This window comes from Leucoraja erinacea, chromosome 4, assembly GCF_028641065.1.
Source record: "Leucoraja erinacea ecotype New England chromosome 4, Leri_hhj_1, whole genome shotgun sequence".
NCBI classification, from domain to species: domain Eukaryota; kingdom Metazoa; phylum Chordata; class Chondrichthyes; order Rajiformes; family Rajidae; genus Leucoraja; species Leucoraja erinaceus.
In genome coordinates, this window is record NC_073380.1 from 81,629,439 (window position 1) to 81,643,845 (window position 14,407).

Consider the following 14,407-nt stretch of genomic DNA (forward strand, 5'->3'; position numbering starts at 1 on the left):
CCATTGATTCTATAGCACAACCTCCCTGAGCTGGGGCTTTGTAACTCAAACTGGTAATCTGCAACCCAGTTTTTTCAGTTTCTGGCTGGGTGTGTTCAGCTGACTTTTTATATTGAAGCAATTAATTAATATCTGCTGTTTTTTGCCAGGACTCTGTTCTGCATCTACATTCATCTAAAATAAAATCCAGTGGTGGGCCTGTTCTTTATATGAGCCCTCAAAACTCATCCAGTGCATAAACCATGACTAATTTAATGAGGATCTGTGTTACTAATGATTGTTGGCCTTGTTTCTTGCATGTCTCACTTTTTCGCTATCACCCTGACCTCGGCATCTTCCCCACCAATTCACTCATCAGCCTGTCTGTCATTTTTTCCATTCTCTCTTTGCTTTTTTTTCTTAACCTGCTTCTCTCCTGGTCACAATCCTTAATGGCCAAACAAGCTGGGTAGGATGATTCCCTCCACAGATCATTCTCTTCTCTAACGTCCCACACGACCTTTTAATGGAAGAATGGTAAAACTATCAGCCTGATTCATGGCTGTTTCTCCTCTTAGCTCCAAATTAATATTGAACTTGGAAGAAGTGATACAACACTATAATATATTAACATTATGTCAAATAATAGTTCCATAATTTACTATTTTCATTTCTCCACACAAAAGTGAGTCTTTTTGTGAGCGACTTAAATTTAGCAATGCAATGTTAATGTAAGGGGCAGCATAATTCCCAACGTCTACAAGAAGCCTGAGTGAGCCACACATTTCCAGTTCAGGTATTTACGCAGCATTACAGGATTTTCCAATCGTGCGGTTCAGAGATGAGAAATAGGTTAATAACTGCATTGAAGCACATCATTGCAAACTGCATTGGAATGTATATATATGCCACAGTATTTTTGAAAGATTTTATTTTTGATAACTTGATGTACACTTTAACGTACAGTTTTATTTTCCTTTGTTTTCAGTATTTCTCTCCAAACAATTTCCCCTGCTTTAGTCAAAGCTGAGTGAAGTTAATGCTCAAGGATGTTCTGTTTCCATGCTGTCCATTTGAGGATTGTGTCCTCACACTGCTCCTTGACAAACACATATCATACTTTCCTACTTTCTTTGACTCAAATCAGATACAATGGAAAAATGTTGTTTCCATGCTTGATTTCTTCAAGTATTACCAAATATTTTCTTAGTTATTGAAAGATCACCTTCGTCCTCAAGTAACTTGTATCCTAATTCTAACCGCCCCAAGGGCTCCTTCAGTTGGTCAACTTACTGTCCTCCGCTCATCACTCAGACATTTTTCTGCCAAGATAAATCTGTCACTGTTTTCTTACATTGAGGTATCATTCACTCTGCAGTAGAATCTCACATGACAATGCATTCCAAATCTGACCATTCCTGGACTGTTTTGTTCATGTCCAGCATGCTCTCCAAGTAACTGCTTTATTTTGGACCAATTAAAGTGTTGTCAAGTATAAATGCCAGCATGAATTGGTTGGGCCAAATAGCCTATTTTGTTTTATATTTCCCACGAAGCTTATTGTTACATAAACACTCATCACAGGATTACCCTCCAATTTAGATACCCTTATCTTATCTGAGGTAAAATGTTAAGATTCTGAAATAAAACAAAAGTACTGGGTACACTTGGCAGGTCAGGCAACATCTGTGAAGAAAGAAATGGATTTAATGTTTCAGATTTATTACTTCATCGATCCTTTGTCTGATCAAGTCTTGATTTAGGAAATACTGCAGTGCGAGTTTCAGCACCAAATGGAGCCAGTCAGAAAATGTTATATTGATGACACCAAAATGCAATCCAGATCTCAACGTGTCGTCCAATATATAGCAAGAGGTCCTTTTGGACAGTTGTCAGGAAGCGGGATGGAGTATGTGACGCAGGAAGGATTGAAGACAATGGCTTAACTCCTCCTGATATTTAGTTGGAAGAAATTTCTGCGCATTCAATGGTGCCTCTCAGTTGAGTAGTCTTACAGTTTGGGGGCAGTGGAGGTGGTGACAAGGTGAAGTTGTGTGTCACCAAATAGCTGTGCGCTTGTGATATTTAATTCCTTTTTAATACTTCAGTTCAAACGCTTCATCAAAAGCAATCAACCCGAGAAATTAAATGTCTAAAATGGAGAGGCTAAGGATTATGATGAAGCTGATGGGCTGCACTGCGTTTATTTCAATGTCATGAGTAAAGTAGATGACCTTGGAGCCTGGATTACTTCTTGGGACTATGACGTTGTGGCCATTATGGAGATGTGGCTATGAAAGGGACACATCTGGCAGCTCAACGTTCCAAAGTTTTGATGTTTGAGATGTGATAGAGAAGGAGTAAAAGAGGTGGAGGAATTGCTTAACTAAGCAGGGAGAATGTCACAGTGGTGGAGGACATACTGGAGTGTTCATCCGCTGAGAAGATGTGGGTAGAGCACACAAATAGGAGGTGCAATCACTTCAATAGCCAGCTGTTGATAGAGAAACAGATACAATGCCCTCCATAATGATTGGGACAAAGACCCATCATTTATTGATTTGCCTCTGTACTCAACAATTTGAGATTTGTAAAAAAAAAAATCACATGTGGTTAAAGTGCACATTGTCAGATTTTAATAACGGCTATTTTTAAACATTTTGGTTTCACCGTGTAGAAATTACAGCAGTGTTTATACATAGTCCCCCCCCATTTCAGGGCACCATAATGTTTGGTACAAAGCAATGTCATGTAAATTAAAGTAGTTTTGTTTAGTATTTTTGTTGCATGTCCTTTGCATGCAATGACTGATTGAAGTCTGAGATGTATGGACATAACCAGTTGCTGGGTGCCTTCTCTGGTGATGCTCTGCCAGGCCTGTATTGCAGCCATCTTTAGCTTACTAGACTAAGTGGGACCCGTTGGGTCCCATGTTCACACGGGAGGACTGGTCCCCCAACGCAATATTCCATCTCTCCACCAATTCCAATATTGGTGGCTAGTGGGGGGGCTCTGGAGCGCTGGTATGGGTTGTTGGGGTGGAATCTCAGTCCCTCAAGCTGCCAGCAGCTCACTCACGGCTGGTGGGCTGGCAGTTGACTCATGGCTATTCCTTGAAATTCCATTTCAAGCAGGGTGCAAGGCAACCAAATTCAAATCCATTTTCCTACCATTTCTTCAAGCAGGGTGCAAGGCCACCAAATTCAAGTGCAGTTTCCTACCACTTCAAGCAGGGTGCAAGGCTACAGAATTAAAGTGCAGATTCCAACCACTTCAAGCAGGGTGCAAGCACGATACCACTTCAGGCAGGGTGCAAGGCCACCAAATTCAAGTGCAGTTTCATACCACTCCAAGCTGGATCCAATGCCACCAAGTTCAAGTGCAGTTTCATACCACTTATAGCAGGGTGCAAGGCCACCAAATTCAGTGCAGTTTCATACTCTTCAAGCAGGATGCAAGGCCGCCAAATTCAAGTGCAGTTTCATTCCATTTCAAGCAGGGTGAAACCACCATAAAACCACACAAAACAACAAACTCACAGTTCAGTAGCCATTCAGTGTGTTCAGTTGATTCACAGCTCAGACAGTCATGACCTCTCCCTCCCCCATCATGCAGAGACTGAGCCACACCCACACTTCCGGGTTTTATAACCCCTCCCACTGGTAAAGGTGTGGCCTTCATGGCGTGATTGACAGGAGATTCGCAACATTTTTTAAACACTAATAACACTTTCATTTTTCAATGATGGGAAAAATTCTCTGCACCTGCTGAGTAGAGGGGGCTGAGCAAGATGGCCAAAAATCACAGACGCAAGTGGTAGCGTTTTATCTAAAATCAATATACAGTGCAAACAGGAAGTAAGTGCATTTGCAGTAGTGCCTTTTAACTTCAAGCCAAAGTACCCAAACCGCCATTTGCAGTGCCTTTCAACTTCAAGCCAAATCACCCGAGCCACCATTTGCAGTTAGTGCCTTGCAGCTTCAAGCCAAAGCACCCAAGCCACTATTTGCAGTAAGTAGTGCCTTTCAACTTTAAGCCAAAGCACCCAAGCCACCATTTGCAGTAAGTAGTGCCTTTCAACTTCAAGCCAAAACACCCAAGCCACCATTTGCAGTAAGTAGTGCCTTTCAAGTTCAAGCCAAAGCACCTAAGCCACCATTTGCAGTAAATAGTGCCTTTCAACTTCAGGCCAAAGCACCCAAGCCACCATTTGCAGTAAGTAGTGTCTTTTAACTTTAAGCCAAAGCACGCAAGCCACCATTTGCAGTAAGTAGCGCCTTTCAACTTCAAGCCAAAGCACCCATGCCACCATTTGCAGTAAGTAGTGCCTTTCAACTTCAAGCCAAAGCACCCAAGCCACCATTTGCAGTAAGTAGTGCCTTTCAACTTCAAGCCAAAGCACTCAGGCTACCATTTGCAGTAAGTAGTGCCTTTTAACTTCGCCAAAGCATCCAAACAACTATTTGCAAGCAGTGCCTTTTTACTTCAAACAAACCATATTTTCATTTTCAAACCACATTAAGGGGACTCACAGTTGAGCAGACATGTGTTCACTGTTATTCAGAGCTCAGAGAGATGTGATCCTTTGGTTTCATCCATCTTGCAGAGACTGAATGAGGCACACCACTTCCTGGTTTTAGTCCCCCTCTCTCCAGCAGGGGCAGCAGAGAGTATGGTGAATTTGTAAAACACATTAATATCTCTCTGATTTGTCATCGATGGGAAAAATTCTCCGGTCCAGGAAGGCGGAGGGAGGTTCTGAGCGAGGTGGCCAAAAATGACGGCCGTAGTTGGCGGCGTTCTCTCGGAAATCGCATAACAGTGGGCCAAAAGCGGTCAAGATCAGACTTTTAGTAATATAGAAGATGCTTGTTTTGGGGGCGAGTCCCCTTTACGTTTTCTCTTCACCATATAAAGGGCATGCTCCGTTGGGTTCAGATCGGGTGATTGACTTGGCCACTCAAGAATTGACCATATTTTAGCTTTGAAAAACTCCTTTGTTGCTTTAGCATTATGTTTGGGATCATTGTCTTGCTGTAGAATGAACCACCGGCCAATGAGTTTTGAGGCATTTGTTCGAGTTTGAGCAGATAGGATGTGTCTATACACTTCTGAATTCATTATGCTAGTACCATCAGCAGTTGTCAATGAAGATAAGTGAGCCAGTACCTTCAGCAGCCACACATGCCCAGGCCATAACACCCCCACCACCATGTTTCACAGATGAGGTGGTATGCTTTGGATCTTGGGCAGTTCCTTCTCTCCTCTATACTTTGCTCTTGCCATCACTCTGATATGTTAATCTTCATCTCATCTGTCCACAAGACCTTTTTCCAAAACTATGGTTGCTCTTTTGGCTTGAAATTCCTCTCCTTTTTGTGGGAGTCAAAATGGCTTTTTTGACTTAACTGGTTTTGCTCAACTCTCAAGGCCAAATTGGGTTGAATTGGGCGTATTCTTAGCCTTCTCTTCATCAACATTTCTGCAGGTGAGTAACCCGTTGTTGTGTGGTTCTGTACTTCAGCAAGATACTAGCCAAACGATGCGGCATGCTGAGCTTTGAACTACCCTGCAAAACCTGTTTCTTGATAGCATCTATGACAACTCTAACAGACCTTTCGCTGTCCTGTTGGGGGGGGTGGGGGTGGTATGGGGGGACAAGGTGTTTTTACACCATTTGCTGCATGAACTCTCTGAACCGTTCACGGGAAACCGAGGCCCGTTCTCAGAAACAAGTTCCCATGACCGCAAAAATTGATCGTTATCTATGGTACAATCAGGAGTAGTGCTTGACAGAAGATATGACCGGGGACTCCTCAATCCATTTGGAATGACTATTTACTAGTACCAGAAAGTGATCATTACTCTTTTCACAAAAATCTACATCAACTCTCTGAAAAGTTCTATTTGGCTATGACCAGGGTTGCAGTGGTGATTTTGGTGGTTAAAGGGCCTGTCCCGCTTGCATGCAATTGCGTGCGTTTGGCGCGACCAACCGAAAGCGAAGTTCGCGCTAAGTTTGTGCTAAGTTCGCATGTGATGTCATTTACGCATATAAACGTGGGTTGCTGGCTGCTATTCCATGATCATCATGGAAGAGATGCAGACTGCATTGCTGCAACAGCAAGAGAGACTTCTGTTAGCAGCAGCCCTCATGCTTACAGATCAGCTGGGGGAGTACAACAAGGAAGGCCCGAAAGGTGCACAAAAAAGCATCACCCAGCGGGGCAGCAATGGCCTATGGAGCAAAGGCCATAGGCAACGTTTCGGGCCGAAACTTTGACTTCAGACTGATCGGGGGCGGGGGTGGGTGGGGACAAGAAAAGGAAAAGGAAAAATGGTGGAGTAGCCAGAAGGCTGGGGGATGGGAGGAGACAGAAGGGGGGCTAAGGAAGGGGAGGAGACAGCAAGGACTAACAAAATTGGGAGAATTCGATGTTCATGCCCCCGGGGTGCAGACTCCCCAAATGGAATATGAGGTGCTGTTCCTCCAATTTCTGGTGACCAAAGATCCATGGATAGCGAAGGACAGAGAGGCTACTCCTGCGGAGTGGGAATGGGAGTTGACGTGTAGTAGCTACCGGAGAGGTCATCATGGGCATTGCGGACGAGCGGAGGTTTCGGCGAAACTGAACCTACCTAACCTCCGCTTGGTCTCACTGATATAGATCTGCTAACATCTAGAGCAGTGTATGCAATAGATGAGGTTGAAGGAGATGCAGGTAAACCTCTGTCGCACCTGGAACGACTGCTTGGGTCCTTGAACGGAGTCGAATGGGGAGGTAAAGGGACATGTTCAATTTCTTGGCTTGCAAGGGAAAGTTTGGGGGAGAGGGGGTGACCGAGAGGGAAAGGAAGAATTGACAAGGGAGTTATGGAGGGAGCGGGGACTTTGCGGAAGGCAGATATGGGGGGAGATCATAAAGATGTGGCGAGTTGTGGGGTCTGTTGGAGGTGTTTAAGAATAAAATGTTTATAATTACTTTTTGTATGAAACGGCTGGTAAATGAATATGACACACAACTCGGCCCTTGTTTCTTCTAATGCGATAATGGGGGAGAGAGAGCAGTGTAGACAAGGTATGGAATAAGAAACCTGGTGCAATAAGAAACATTTATTGGTGGAGGAGGGGAACCCCCGTTGCCCCTGAATAGTGAGGACTCTCTAGATGTCCTGGTGTGGAACGCCGCATCTGTGGAGCACGGATGAGGCGTAGACGGAGGAATTGGGAGTAGGGGATGGAGTCCTTACAGGAAGCAGGGTGGGAAGAAGTGTGGTCCAGATAGCCATGGGAGTCAGTGGGTTTATAGTGTATGTCGGTTAGAAGTCTATCACCTGCAATGGAGATAGTGAGGTCACGGAATGGTAGGGAAGTGTCGGAGATGGTCCAGGTGTATCCTATAGTGCCGGATGAATCCGTGGTGATGAGGATGAAGTCAGTCAGTTTGTGCGGGTGCAGGAGGTAATCCAAAGCAGCTTCGCTATAAGCGGAGGTAGAGCTCGGGGATGGGGCTCTTGGTATGTATTGAACAAGGATTGCTCGCAAAACCTATAAATAGGCAGGCATAGCTGGCGCTCTAACAGTGTGCCTTTCCGCTGTGTATTTGGAGGCTGGAGTGGGAGGAGTCGAACAAGTTATTTAAGACCATTCTGCTAGGCGGAGGAAGTGTCAGTGGCTGGGTATAGAATGCTTCTGAGGTCGAGGTTATCAGAGGGCTGTGAGTTCCCATGACATGGGGGATGGAGGTGTATCTCAATTGGACGTCCATGGTGAAGATGAGGGGGTGACCTGACCCCATATGCTTGGAGACGACGGAGAGTTTGGTGAGGTGTCTTGAACATAGGTAGGGAGGGATTTAACCAATGGTGATAGGATGGAGTCAAGGTCTTTGAAATGAGTTTGGTGGGGCTATGACAGGCGGAGACAGTGGTGATTTTGGGACAAAGGGTTTGTCCCGCTTGCAGAAGCAATTGCGTGCTGTGCGGGGCTGGGGAACGAAAGCGAAGGCTCGCGCTAAGTTTGTGCTGAAGTTCGCATGGTGATGTCATGGTGGCATGGTGCGTGGGTTGTGGGCTGCTATTCCAGATCATCATGGAGGAGATGCAGACTGCATTGCGTGCAACAGCAAGAGAGATCGGTTAGCAGCTACCACTCATGCTTACAGATCAGCGGGTTTGATAACCAAACCAAATCAACCTATCAAGAAACCCTGGGAGAGGTCTGTGTGGACGAGGTCTTTGTTCCACTTTGGGCCAGTATGAGATCATGGTGACGGATCTGCAGCGGAAAGATGAGGCTGCCTTTAGAACTTTCACCAGGATCCCCCCTGACCTGTTTCAGGAGCTAAAGACACGAGTCGGTCCTCTTCTGCAGAAAACGGACACCTTCATGAGGAAGTCACTGGAACCAGGCCTGCGCCTAGCCATCACCCTCCGCTATCTTGCATCAGGGGATTCCTACAAGAGCCTCTCGTACAACTTCCGTGTGGCTCACAATACCATCAGCAAGGTTGCCCGCGAGACCTGTGACGCCATCAACAATGCATATGAAGAAATGATTGACTGCCCTAGTACACCTGACGAGTGGAGGAGAGTGGCGCACGGCTTTCAAACCAGATGGAACTTCCTGCACACATGTGGGGCTGTTGACGGGAAGCATGAGGCCATCCGGTGTCCACCCTGGGGAGGTTCTACGTACTTTAACTACAAGAAGTTCCATTCCATCGTGCTGTTAGCCGTGGTCGTTGCAAACTACAACTTCCTGTTTGTGGATGTGGGTACACGTGGCATTGCCGCAGATGGAGGGATCTGGAGAGAGACCTCCCTTGGGCAAGCACTGGAAGAAGGGAGAGCAGGCCTTCCTGATCCAGTACGTCTGCCAGGAGAAGATAATCCTGACATCCCCTACGCATTGGTTGGTGATGATGCCTTCGCACTCAGGCCATGGATGCCAAGGGAGCGAAGGATCTTTAATTACAGGCTGTCCAGGGCTAGGAGGGTCGTGGAAAATGATTTTGGTATCCTTGCTAGCAGATTCAGATTCCTGCTGACCACAAAGGAGCAGGAGCCCGAGAATGTGCAGACCATTGTCTACGCGGCATGTGTCCTCCACAACCTGATCCTCGCCAGAGGTGCAGCAGCAACCATGGTGGAGGGTGACACGGTGGACAAACAGACAGGGAACGTCACACCAGGTTCATGGAGAGCTGCAAGACAGGCTGCACCGATGGTGGCACTAGGCACATTGCAAGGAAACACCAGCAACAAAAGAGCAAAGGAGCAGAGGGACCATCTCTGTGCTTACTACAACTCCGAGCGAGGCAGTGTACCCTGATAGAGCAATTTGTGGTGAGGATCAACAGCAAACATCGCACACCACAAACAGAGGACCACCACTGCAGGAACTGATCTAATAAAAGGAGGATCTATGTATGTTAATGGAGGATTTTTGTATGTGAAATTAGTAATACAGTGTTAATAATAATACCTCACACATCGCACTTTCTTTGAAATGCCATTATTTTAAAAGCGGTTAAATGCCTTTGTCTGCTTTATGTGACGTTTCATGACACATTTTGCAATTCAATGCAGTTCAATGTCTGTGTGTGTTTTATTTACCTATTAAATCGAGGCTTTTATATGTGAGATGCATTCCATCATTAGACGTGGTTTCCATATGAGAGATCATTGCCATGATTAACAGTATAAGAGCAGGGAGGTTCTACTGCAGTTGTACAGGGTCTTTGTGAGACCACACCTTGAGTATTGCATACAGTTTTGGTCTCCTAATCTGAGGAAAGACATTCTTGCCATAGAGGGAGTACGGAGAAGGTTCACCAGACTGATTCCTGGGATGGCAGGACTTTCATATGAAGAAAGATTGGATAGATTCAGTTTGTACACGCTAGAACTTAGAAGATTGAGGGGGGATCTTATAGAAACTAACAAACTTCTTAAGGGTTTAAGAGGGAACTGCAGATGCTGGAGAATCGAAGGTTACACAAAAAAGCTGGAGAAACTCAGCGGGTGCAGCAGCATCTATGGAGCGAAGGAAATAGGCAACGTTTCGGGCCGAAACCCTTCTTCAGACTTCTTAAGGGGCTGGACAGGCTAGATGCAGGAAGATTATTCCCGATGTTGGGGAAGTGCAGAACTAGGGGTCACAGTTTAAGGATAAGAGGGAAATCTTTTAGGACCGAGATGAGAAAATAATTTTTCACACAGAGAGTGGTGAATCTCTGGAATTCTCTGCTACAGAAGGTAGTTGAGGCCAGTTCATTGGCTATATTTAAGAGGGAGTTAGATGTGGCCCTTGTGGCTAAAGGGATCAGGGGGTATGGAGAGAAGGCAGGGATGGGATACTGAGTTGGATGATCAGTCATGATCATATCGAATGGCGGTGCAGGCTCGAAGTTTAAGTAACCTATTTTCTATATTTAACTGCTTTTTTCACTACATGAAAGGTTACATTGAAGTTTAATAATCAAGTTGTGGGTGAAGTTATTTGCGATAAATACAGAGTCCCATGACTTTATTAGAATTAATTTGTTTATTTAGTGCAAGCAAACAAATAACGTATTGAAAAACAAGAAACAAATTTTTAATGTGCAGCACAAGTCAACAGAATATTGTTTATTTAATGCAAGCAAACAAATGACGTAGTGAAAAACAACAGGGAATAAAACTTTAATGTGCAACACAAGTAAACAGAATGGTGAATGTTGGAGAGAGCATCATTCTTTACGGCCCATTTGCACTGGGCAATCCTCCAATAAATAGTCGGAGAGATTCAGGCTGAAGTTGGCGCTTGTGTCGTGACCCTCAAATCCGGTCGGGAATTCTGTTGATGTGGTTCTGGTGCCGCATGATGTGGCTGCCCTGACATTGGGTAGGCCTGCCATCCATGAGTATGCCATAGGCCGGGATCCCATCATTGCCTGTGGGCAAAACACTTAAGTGTATCAATATGTATGGGAGCCAAACAAATCACAACCTTTCACAAGCTGTGTGCCACAGACAATCTTGAGTCAGACTGAAGACTCAGAAAGGTTTCACAGTGTACCTGGGGAGCATGTTGTGGTGACATCATCCCCATTTGTTGGTGTGGCATGAATGGCATGTGCCTCATCGGACTCTGCAACACCAAGGAAATCGTAGTGAGTAATTCATAAAAAGCATTAAAGTCAAACGTTATAAATTCAATAAACTTTGATTAAAAGATTTTACTGGCTGACGAAATTTGTGCGCCCTTGCCAAGACTAAGCCCTCCAAGGAGTAGCTGGACCATTGGACCATTGCAACATCTCCTCCCTCAGTAACGTTGAGTAGGCATAAACGATTATTTCAAGCGCCGTCCTTGGCTGCGACAAGACGTTTATTGTCTCGACAGTAGTCTTAGCCTGTTGCATGATCTGCAACAAAGAGAGTGCAATCCTGGTAAGGCGATGGAGAAACGTGGACGTAGGGTGGAGTAAATGAGAAATTAGATGATGGTTCACCCGAAAGTACTTACATCCGCGAACATCTCCCGCTGAAGTTGTTCAACATGCACGTCACTTTCTGCCGCAGTTGTGCAGGCCGGCTTCTGCTTGGCGTACACCTGTTTGTCTGCAGCGCCGGACTCAGAGGGTCCCTCTGGGAGATCCATCTCGCCCTCACTCGAGGTAACGCACGATGATTTCCCCATAGTAAACTGGAAGAAAGTAAATGTGTATCAGAAATGTTCAAGGCCATCAGGACATAGCAAGCGAAGTGACCACCAAGTTATCATTGTCAAATATCATTTTAACTATCTCACTTTCCAACAAATTATAATTGTTACATAATTTTCTTAACTATTCACCTTCTTGCCGCTCTCCTTCCTCTGCACTCGAACTACGTGGTTCTGCATGAACCCCCATTTCTCCACTATCCATTGCTCTCTGTCAGTCAGTGGCTTACTGGCGGAGCCAGACTGACCAAGGCTGTGAGACAGCCTCCTGAATCGTGTCCACTCACTCTTGAGCCATTAACACAGTTGGTCATCTGTGAACACATAGAATAAATGAAGATCAGTGTTGAGCAAATTGTAATCTTAATTGGAACTTAATTAATTTCATGCTTACTATGCCAGGATGTTCAGCATGAAGTTCATTCATAATTTTGTTTCTCAAAGACTGTGGTACAAGCACTCCGTAACCCCACTTAATGCATCCCTGCTCGCATGATAATTCATGGCGTCGATTATGGAAAGGCTTCAGCCCTGAGGTCAGAACTGAGTTCAATCCATTATTGATTTCAGTCCAACCGTTCAATGTCTGTTCATAGATCCTCTTCAGCACAGTGTCTTTTTCTGTTTCTTCTGCAATTTCTGTTGCAGTCACTGGAAAGTCTTAATCTACAACTTGCAGTGTGTAGATTGAGTTCTCACATCCAACGTCAGAGTTCTCATGGGGCAATCGGGACAATGCATCTGCAACTGCTTTGCACTTGGAGCTTCTGTACTCAACCTTGTAGTCATACTGGGACAGCAGAATTACCCAGCTCTGCATCCTTGATGCCACCATGGAAAGTATAGCTGACTTGGGACCAAGAATCACTGGTAGCGGCTTGTGATCGTCACTTGGGCGAATGGTCTGCCGAGAAGAAACTGATGGAATATCTTGATTCCGCACACGATGCTGAGTGCTTCCTTTTCTATCTGTGCATAATTGCGCTCACTCAGTGATAGGGCGCGGGATGCAAAAGCAATAGGCTTTTCTTGCAGATGTCATATACACGTTGTTGTTCCTTTCCCCACGTCCATTTCACATATTTTTGTGGCAGGTGATGTAATGGCTTTAGCACAGTTGCTAAATCTGGATGAAATTGTGCATAGAACTGCACCATCCCAAGGAATGATCATAGCTCTGACACATTGTTGGATTTTGTAGCATTCACTATTGGTTCCACTTTCGCCTTCACAGGGCAAAGTCTGTTGGCGTCTACTTTGAGTCCAAGGTATACCACCTCTGACTGCGCAAATGCACATTTTGTAGTGGCAGGTTTTTATGTGGTTCAAGAGATTACTCCATCTAGCCACTAAAGGGAGTACATGGTTAAGGTGAATGTCGTAATACGCATGTGAGCTCTCCATGAGACCTTCAGAGCTTCTTTACAAATGAATCTTCATAACACAATCTTTTGATTAATAGTTTCTTTATTGTTGAAGAAAAACAATAAGATATACATCCAACCCTCTTCTCTGACTCGTACACTTTAATCTTCGTCAAACTCCAGCATATTGCTTTAAACGTTAGAAAACTCCTCGTGTCTCGGTTAAACTTCACATGGTCAAACTTCCCCATGTAAGTCCAAAACCTGTAAGCACCAAACACGCCTTTGACTATGTAATAAATCCCACCCACATAATAACGGGCAGTCTAAAATTTAAAGACAAATTTCATAATTAATGACACACAAAGAAGTCAAATGGCCAATACATACCGCCCCCTAAATGTTCTAAGTATATAATGAGGCAATTGGTAATAAATATCAAAAAAGTAGCCATGAAGGCTTAACATGCCAAAAGCAAAAAATAGCATGCACTGCATATCCGCAATCAGAATTCTTCATCAACTGACTTCCTTCACCTTTGCCTTCTAGAAGCAAGCATAACTTGATTATTGGTTTTATTATAACACTGTTTTTAGCTTAAAGTCATACCATACGCACCAAACCCTTAACATCAGGCATGATATCCAGTATATAGTCCAAAACATAAAAGTCCAAAGCTTTGATAGCATGAAACCTCTTCCTCCTTGTCCAATCAACTCATGGATGTTGGAACAACAATGTTGAAGTGTGAAAATCCTTCAAGAGAATAACAGAATTTTTAGTAATAAAGTTCACCGTTTGATTTAATTTCCAGATCATTGGCAGAGATTTCAAATCGCAGCTCAAGCTTTGGCCATTCCCTGTCTGGCTTACAGAGAGATTCTAGTTCATTGATCCAACTCTTATCGCTAAAGAAGCGGTTCGCTGTCAGTTCTCCAGAAACTTCATCCCCAGGATTTTCTTTTGTGTTAACATATTTCAATTATGCAACATTAGTAACTCCAAATGCTCTTTCCAGTGGCAGATTGTCTCTGACCAAATCCAACTCTCTGGTTTCTTTAGCTCTATCATCTGGTGGAGTGCTTTCACAATTGTTACTTATCCACTTGGATTACATTTCAAATTCTGGGTGCGTTGCTCTGCCGTACGACGATTATTTGGCAGACTAACACTTTCTTGTTTGAAAGGTAAGTCCAGACAATAGTGTCCGTCAATCTTTACTGAGTAGTTCATAATATCCATGAACTTTAACTTTTTCAGACATTTCTTCAGATTCCTTATTGGTACTTTCATTGAAGTCATGATTGTATAGCTTCATCACCAGCTTTTCTAATTTATCAGTAGATATTTGATT

At 44.3% G+C, this 14,407-nt stretch overlaps 1 protein-coding gene across 3 annotated transcripts in view; it reads left to right on the forward strand.

The window, feature by feature from the left end:
- bbs9 (Bardet-Biedl syndrome 9) overlaps positions 1 to 14,407 on the forward strand; it is a 373,121-nt gene that overhangs the window by 201,104 nt on the left and 157,610 nt on the right. The gene's annotated exons all lie outside the window — the stretch shown is intronic.